General features: G+C 35.9%; 1 protein-coding gene across 9 annotated transcripts in view; it reads left to right on the top strand.

Moving 5' to 3' along the window:
• The first annotated feature begins 5,973 nt into the window (after positions 1-5,973).
• Positions 5,974-7,789, top strand: part of LOC110452441 (teneurin-m-like) — a 202,283-nt gene continuing 200,467 nt past the window's right edge. For all 9 annotated transcript variants that reach the window (XM_021500988.1, XM_021500987.1, XM_021500984.1 and 6 more), the window contains exon 1: positions 5,974-6,418. The gene's annotated coding sequence lies outside the window, so the exon portion shown is untranslated. The remainder of the gene's footprint in view (positions 6,419-7,789) is intronic.

Raw genomic sequence — 7,789 nt, 5'->3', positions numbered from 1 at the left:
CCAACTTGTAACATTTGTCCAAATTTGTCTGCTTGTTTGTCAGGGTCACCGACACAATTACTGACCACGTCCTGGTTTAATTACCTGTAAAGTGACATTTAAATGTTGACATTTTATCATCAGGTTACACCGAGACCGATTTGCTCCAGACCGATTTGCTCCAGACCAATTTGCTCCCAATTTGTACCTTTCTTGCCCCTCGTTATTACTTTATAATGATGAACACTGCACCGTGATAGGTCTGGACCTTAAATAGGAGCATCCAGAGGCTTCTTTACTTTTGCCGTTAATTCAGCTTTGGTTTACTATATTGCCACTTTATGAAGTGAGAAGTATATAGTTAGTATCTGATTCATGGTTCAAGGTGTAGAGCCAACACTGTTTCTTGAGTTTAGCTTTGGTTGGTTCTGTTTATCCCTTACCTGGGTACCACCTGTTTATCCCTTACCTGGGTACCACCTGTTTATCCCTTACCTGGGTACCACCTGTTTATCCCTTACCTGGGTACCACCCGGTGTGCAGGGCGATATGCTATAGTATCTGTATCTGTGCGTCTGTGTGTGTATGCGTCCATCCACTAGACAAAGTTCCTGAGTCACACTTTTGCATCAATTCGTAAAGGACGCAATCTTAATTGAAATAGGCATATAATTACATCATGGTGAAGTGGTATTTTACGTAATTAAATTGGGTAACAGCAACCTGTATTTAACCGTTGACCTTGACCATTCATACAAGGAAGTTCAATTTGGTATGCATGCATATATACATCAAGGTCAAGTGTTAATTGTGTCCTATACAAAACGGAATCGTTGCAACCTCTATAATTGTACTTGTTTGCTATGTAATAATGGTATTGGGGATGAATACCACTATCTATTTCAATGTAATAATGCTACGATAACTAATTATAGGCATAAATACATCGCACATTACTTTTATATAAATCCAAGTTTAGCTAAAATGAGAGGTATATGTTTGAAATTTGTAATCGACCCTTATTATCCAGAGTGAGCTACTTTTTTAAAAAATTAGTCAACCTATGTATTTCACGCTGATCATTGTCATACAATTGCAGTTTATTCTTAAATTGCATAAATTATCATTATTATTCTACAGCGAGTTACTTTAATGCGTATTTACTATAATTATCCACAAGTGTGTCAAGAGTGTAATAGAGAATCTTAATCTGAATCTATTTGACCTTTGGCCTTGATATCAAGTGATTATATCCTGTATAACACGAAATGTTTGTGGGTAGTTTCCTTCGTGGTTTGAAGCTATTTAGATCGTTTCGTGGTACAAACTTTCGTGGATATCCTATATTAACAAACAATAGACACATATATATCATTCAAATGTGTTGTATGTATTTTCTACAAATGTTTATACACAACGAACCTTTCATGTTGTACAGTATTGGTTTCTGGACTGTATCTCGCACATTGATTAATGTAAGGAATTTTAAGGCTTTTGATATGCATTTTGATTATGACATCACAATAATTAAAAGACGTCATTTTATTGTGACATCAAAACAGTTTAAACGAATGATACATTAATCATTGATGACAACTCCTTCGTTTGTTTCACCAGTCTTGGTTACTTAATCGATGGTACAGGTAGAACCTGTCGCCTGTTTCAGTTAGCAGTCACATCATAAGGTTCTACAGACAACTCATGGAAGTATCCTCAAGGCCAAAATTAATTAAATCCTGATAATATTTATCCCTTTGACTGAACTTAGATCTGGGTCAGTTAAGTCTTACGATCGGTCATTGATTCATTCACCCCTGAAGACACATTTGAACTCTTCCAATTCAAAGGTTGGAATAGTTCATGATGAAATTTCAGGGGTGAATGAGTTTAGGTAATATAAGAATGCCTAGCTACGATTTCTTTTGTAGTGAAACAGTCTGGGTCGATCCCCAGTGACCTGGTAGCTTGTTGGATTTTTTAAATTTACAATGTACTCTATATAATCTAATGCAAAAATAGATATTCCGGATGTCATTCGCAGTATACAGTGTTATAATTATACAATGGCCACTTCATGATGTAATGGCAAAATATAACATCGGCAAAATATAAACAACTGATAATTAAGTGACTTATTAACCTGGAATTTTATTGTTGGCTTAACTCATGCACCCCTGAAGACACATTTGAACTCTTCCATTTCAAAGGTTGGACTAGTTCATAATGAAATTTTAGGGGTGAATGAGTAAAATGTCACAATATCCAAATTCATTTTAACATGTCATTAAAATTACAATCAGACGTTGCTAAGGAATCCACAGAACTTTAATTTTTTTGATTTTTTTTTTTTTCTTCTGGAGAGGATAACTAATAACTTCAAATTCAGCTGGTAAAAATATTTAACATCTGGGTTCTACTATAAAATTTATCGGATTTATAATTTTAAATGCAGTCATTCAAACGACTTGTGTATGGATGGTACGGAGTGATTGACGTAAGTCTGGATATCTGCCAGATAAGACTCGCATAATGATCCCATCACCATAAAAATTTGAAACAATTACAAATGATACAGAATCATATAAACATCCAAGGAAAGGTTACAGCAAAATTATTCTGGTTGTAAATTTCAAGATATTCATAAATATTGTTTTCCCTGATCTGTAGATAAATTCAAGAATGTCCATCATAATTATGATTATAATTGTGCAATTAATTGCTACTGGTATTGAAGTCACAATAGTTAATTTGAATCTTGAATTGTTTCATTGATATTCCACTGCAGACGCTACGAAACATTTGTTGATTTGTGGTGCACTTTTACGAACAATGAAAGTTACCCTGCAACAATGGCATTATTGTCCCTGTAACTGTAGGTTAGGATACGATTGGTTGTGTTGTATGGAGGGCGAAGCAGATGTCTCCGAGGCGTGGCAGAATCATTGCTCGTTATTTTCAATCGAACCCAGCGTGTTACAAAATGACACACAGGAAAGCCTATCGATATCGTAATGTTATTGGTCTCAAATTTCACTTTTTCTAAAAAACACAGGTGAATGGGGTGGCTTTTAATGTTTTGATTCAACAAAGATGGCCGACAACTGGCAGAGTATCAGTGATCAGCTGTTACGCGATATGCACATTATCAAATTTGATATTATATTTTCACCGCATTTGATGATTGAAACATGTGCCGTTTAATAGGAAGCGAATTAAGTCTGATGTGCTTTGTACAGATTTGGTAGATTCCATCCTAAATCTCGCCCGTACTCGTCCACATACTGGGTTTTGTCACAAAGCACACAGGCTTTCTCTAATGGGATTTTAGCTACACAAAAGCTCCAATAGATGAAAATATTACACAATTGAAAAGTTAAGTTCAAAAGCCTCTATGTGGAACGGCTTAAGCAAATAGTCAGTGAAATGCAGTCTTCATGCATCATATCTCCTAATTTGGGTTGGTGAAAGGTTTTCTGTCGTATTAAATTATTATCTATGTTGACTTGATATAATTTTGATTCTGCCTTCCCCATTATCACAGTAGGCTGTATACCTGTTACATGTATCAATATGACAGATTTATAGAACTGTCCGTGTTAACAAACCCTAAGAGTTTAAATGTAGCATTATACATTAGGTTCTGAGGAGGTAAAAAAAGTTTCCTCGCATACAATTGCCATCATTGTGAGGCTTTTGTATTCATTACCGAGACCAATTATATAAAGCCTGGCAAACATAAAATCATATGTCAACACAAAAATATCAAAGGTTAATATCTGCAAAAAATATTTATATTTTCATATTATTTGTTTAATGGTAAACGCTTTCATTGCTACAATGTCCAAATTTCGGTTTTTAGTTCAAATAATCTTGAAAGTATCATGGATTAAATCTATATAGAACAAGACTTGAGCTTAAATCAACTCATTCACCCCTGAAATTTCATAATGAACTATTCCAACCTTTGAACTTGAAGAGTTCAAATGTGTGTTCAGGGGTTAATGAGTTAAGCTACACCGTGTTACCTAGCCACCCGTCCCTGTTCCACTCCGACAGGAAGTACCACTGTAGGAGACCTGCCACACGTGTGACCAACTGTACCGCGAGTGCATTGGAGGATGTCAATGAAAGCAGTAAAAAACATGATTCCGGAGATTGTGTCTTTTGTGCTTTTGTTACCGACAATCACAGATAAAAAAGTGAAATTTGAGCGAAAATAAACGTATTAAAGGAGATGGATGAAAAGTTGCTATAAAGAGATGTGAAAGGCACATGAAAGCCTGCTGGTGGTTTTGTGTTACGGCTGCTGGGCAGGAAGGTGCTATCGATTTTGTAGTTAGACAAGTAGAAGGTTGATCGAAAAAAGATCATTAATAAATGAATAGGCAGTTATTTAATCATTTTGGCATAGGTATTTCTGATTATATACATATAATATCTGGATTTATTGTGGGGTACATCTCTGTCAAAAATTGAGCTTTTAAGGCAGTGCTGGCCCAGGATAGAGCTTTGTTCTAGGGTTGCTTCCGATAAATTGTACCTGTCTATAAAATGACAAGCAATGTCTTGCTGATGATTTTACTATCATTAAAAAAAAAATGGTCTCTTTCAAACATTTTCTGTGTTTACCTAAGAAAAATGTACTGTGTTTTTGATTGTTACGAGATAGGTGCGATGACTTACTTAGTGTGGGGAAATTGAAGAAACAGTGATTTATGCAAATAGTGACAATTAAAAGGTTTATCATTGTTTTGAGTTCAAGATAGTTGTTTATAGATAACTTAAAACTTAAGTTCACGTTTCAATGAAACATGATAAATATACAATATTTGATACAACACCCTATCTATGTAGCATAAGACCCTCTATTTAACACTTTATTTACAGTACTAAGATATACAGTTTATACAATTAACATTAACATTAAATAATGCATTAATCGATGCAATATTGAGGAATTTGCAGGAGCTGCCTTATCAGGCACTTGCTACTAGTCCTATGCCACCTAGCTAATATCTCCCTATATGCGTGTATGCCTGCGTGTGTGCTGGAGATGTATTGTATATGTAAAATCTGTTTCTATTTTTGCTGGTATCAGACGAGACAGGAGTGCCCCCCTTATAGGAATGTCACGTTAATGAATTAAAGGATCAGATTTCACATTGTGTTAAAAGAGAAAGTAAATCTATTGCGAAGATTTTGAAAAATGACTGCTTGACCCTTTACACCTGACTGAATTGAGAGTCCAATCCACTCTAGGAAATTAGGCAGGCATTTAAACTGACACTAATTATTGATGAGGAGAACAAAGAATTCTGTGCTTTTAGCTGTCGCCTGATTGGATGTCCACGGAGAAAACTACGCTCGAGTATTAATGCATTTAACTGTACCTTTTTTATCTGATCTGTCTACCATTCACTGACAGGAAATCGAGGCGTAGAAAATAGCTCCGCAGGCCTGTCAACAAATATTACGTCCACTGGATTTACGATTGTCACAATTATTATGGCGCAGTATTTCAACAGTTGGAGTGTGCCGTTTTCGAATGTACTATTGTCTTGCAACACTAACGTGTGAACTTGTTTCGGCAATGTTAAAACATTAAATGCTCGGGAAGTAATATGAAATCATTTAAACTGGCGATGTACGATTAGGCTAAGTAGTTTTTAATTGTTAGAACTGAAACGATAATCAAATTGTATGCATTCAACAGAATGAATGGTCCTCTAGATCTCTAGCCAGGGCTATCAGAGTCAACTGAAACTGGCCGTAGACTGATGCTAAATGGCTCTAGTCACTTAATTCATTTGGAAGAAAATCGCGTGGTTAAACCCTAGTGATAGACAACTGTAATTTTTTGCGAGCACAGTTCAATGTTGTAATTACTTCTTTTGGTCGAGCGGGACTGTAAAACAGGAGTCGCTGATGCATGTATTGCTGGGTATCGGAATAGATGGGCCGGCACTGTTACCATCTGTTAGTGGGGCGGACGCCTAGCCTGCTATACAGAGCCAGTACCACACCAGGCAACTCAGGGATCAGTTGTGATCGGTGACACTACAAGCAAACGGATTACTCACACGAGGACAAGGAATGTTGTTAGTTTTCATGTACATACACCCGTTATTGTTATTTAGAATTGGCGAGGTGTGAGACAATGGATCACAGCGTACAGAGGTGAGAGTAACGTGTATGTGTATACACTCGCTACTACGACACGGTATTACGTACCATCCTGTTGTGTTTACATTGTGACTCTCCACGACTATACGGCACACATCTATCGGAGGATTCCTTACACCGCTGTCGCCGAGCTATTGTTATCCCAGGGATTTGCCCTGTGTGTTTACTTTCAATTTATCCTTTGGATCGTACAATTATTTGTGTTTACACTCAGATCTACCTGGGTGACACGGACTAAAAAAATCTTTTGTGAATGGTAAGTGATTTTTTTTTTTATTTCGTAGAAATATCAGTGAGCATCATTCAGTGTGCAAGAAGCAGATTTTGATTTTTTAATGAAAAATATTTGGTACTCCTTTCTAGGTTGTTTAAACATACATGTTCAATATTGGTTATGGGTTAGGTGGCTAATATTTTGTTGGAATGTATCTTCTTGGGTATAAATTTACAACCATGGAGCCGATATTGAATACCTGTCAATCAACATAGGGTATTTATCTACACATAAAGTACATTCTTTTAAATGGAAGAACAGACGAGGCTATGCTATTGTAAAGTCTGTCTCTATCTAAGCCAGCTGGTACGCTGTGTCGTTCGTGATATGTTTGTCACAAAATACCACAGCTCCCCATGAAGTACCTCCATCATAATTCTCCGCTATGCCCTTCCATCAATTCTGCAGGAAAATTATTGAATTTCTAATAAAATGGATGAAATTATCCTGGTTTTATTGGCCAAGGACTACGGACTTGGCATGCTGCTTTATGCTCATAATCCTACCCTGTATATAAAACCCAATCTGTTCTCGTCTTAAACAACGCTTTCAAGTTTTACGGCATTGTGGAAATCGTGGCACGAAGTGTGGTGTGCTGTTACCGACAAAAGAGTTTGCATGCACTGGTGTGATATAAAACCACACTCCAGCTCTTTAAATGTGACTGGTGTCTTTGTAAATGATGATAAATATTTAATAAATTGATTTAATTGGTCTGTTGTGCGGAATCTGTGGAATTGTAACAGCAAAAAAAAGAGAAGAGTTCGATAAAATACCGCTGGTTTCTTTCTCCTGAAAATTTCTGTACAGAACATAAAATACCTCTCACTAAATTTAGTGTCGGCTTCTTTGTACACATACATTTTTTTCTATAACTATGGTAAAATGTTATTGATTTATTTGAAGCTTGCATTTGTTTATTAAATGATCCTTGATTACTCCGTCTCTCCGAAATTTTGATATATTTGATTCCGCGGTGATTTTTCTGGGGGTAATTTCAGTGCTGTTATCTACTGTGAATAGCGAGCTGTCAATTGTTTTCCTCATGTTTACATTTAATGAACGTGGAATGTTACCAGAGATTGTTATTTATTTATTTTCTCTTCGCAGATGAATGCCTCAATTAAGACTTAGTTAAAACCACATCCTCAATAGAAACACAGAAATTACAAATTTGGAAAACGATTTATTTTGTGTAGCTATTGGGCACGGCCCAGAGGATAAAAAAACAGCTGGACTTTCAAACAAAATTTCTACTCATTATAAAATTGAAACTAGTTTATTCAAGAATGCCAAAAAATTAGAAAGTGTGAAATTCATTGTATAATCTATGTTAAGAATTTAGATTTTTTT

Source organism: Mizuhopecten yessoensis, unplaced genomic scaffold (assembly GCF_002113885.1).
Source record: "Mizuhopecten yessoensis strain PY_sf001 unplaced genomic scaffold, ASM211388v2 scaffold6683, whole genome shotgun sequence".
Taxonomy (NCBI): Eukaryota; Metazoa; Mollusca; class Bivalvia; order Pectinida; family Pectinidae; genus Mizuhopecten; species Mizuhopecten yessoensis.
Note: the sequence above shows the minus strand (reverse complement) of the source record. Positions and strands in the feature narration are given on the sequence as shown.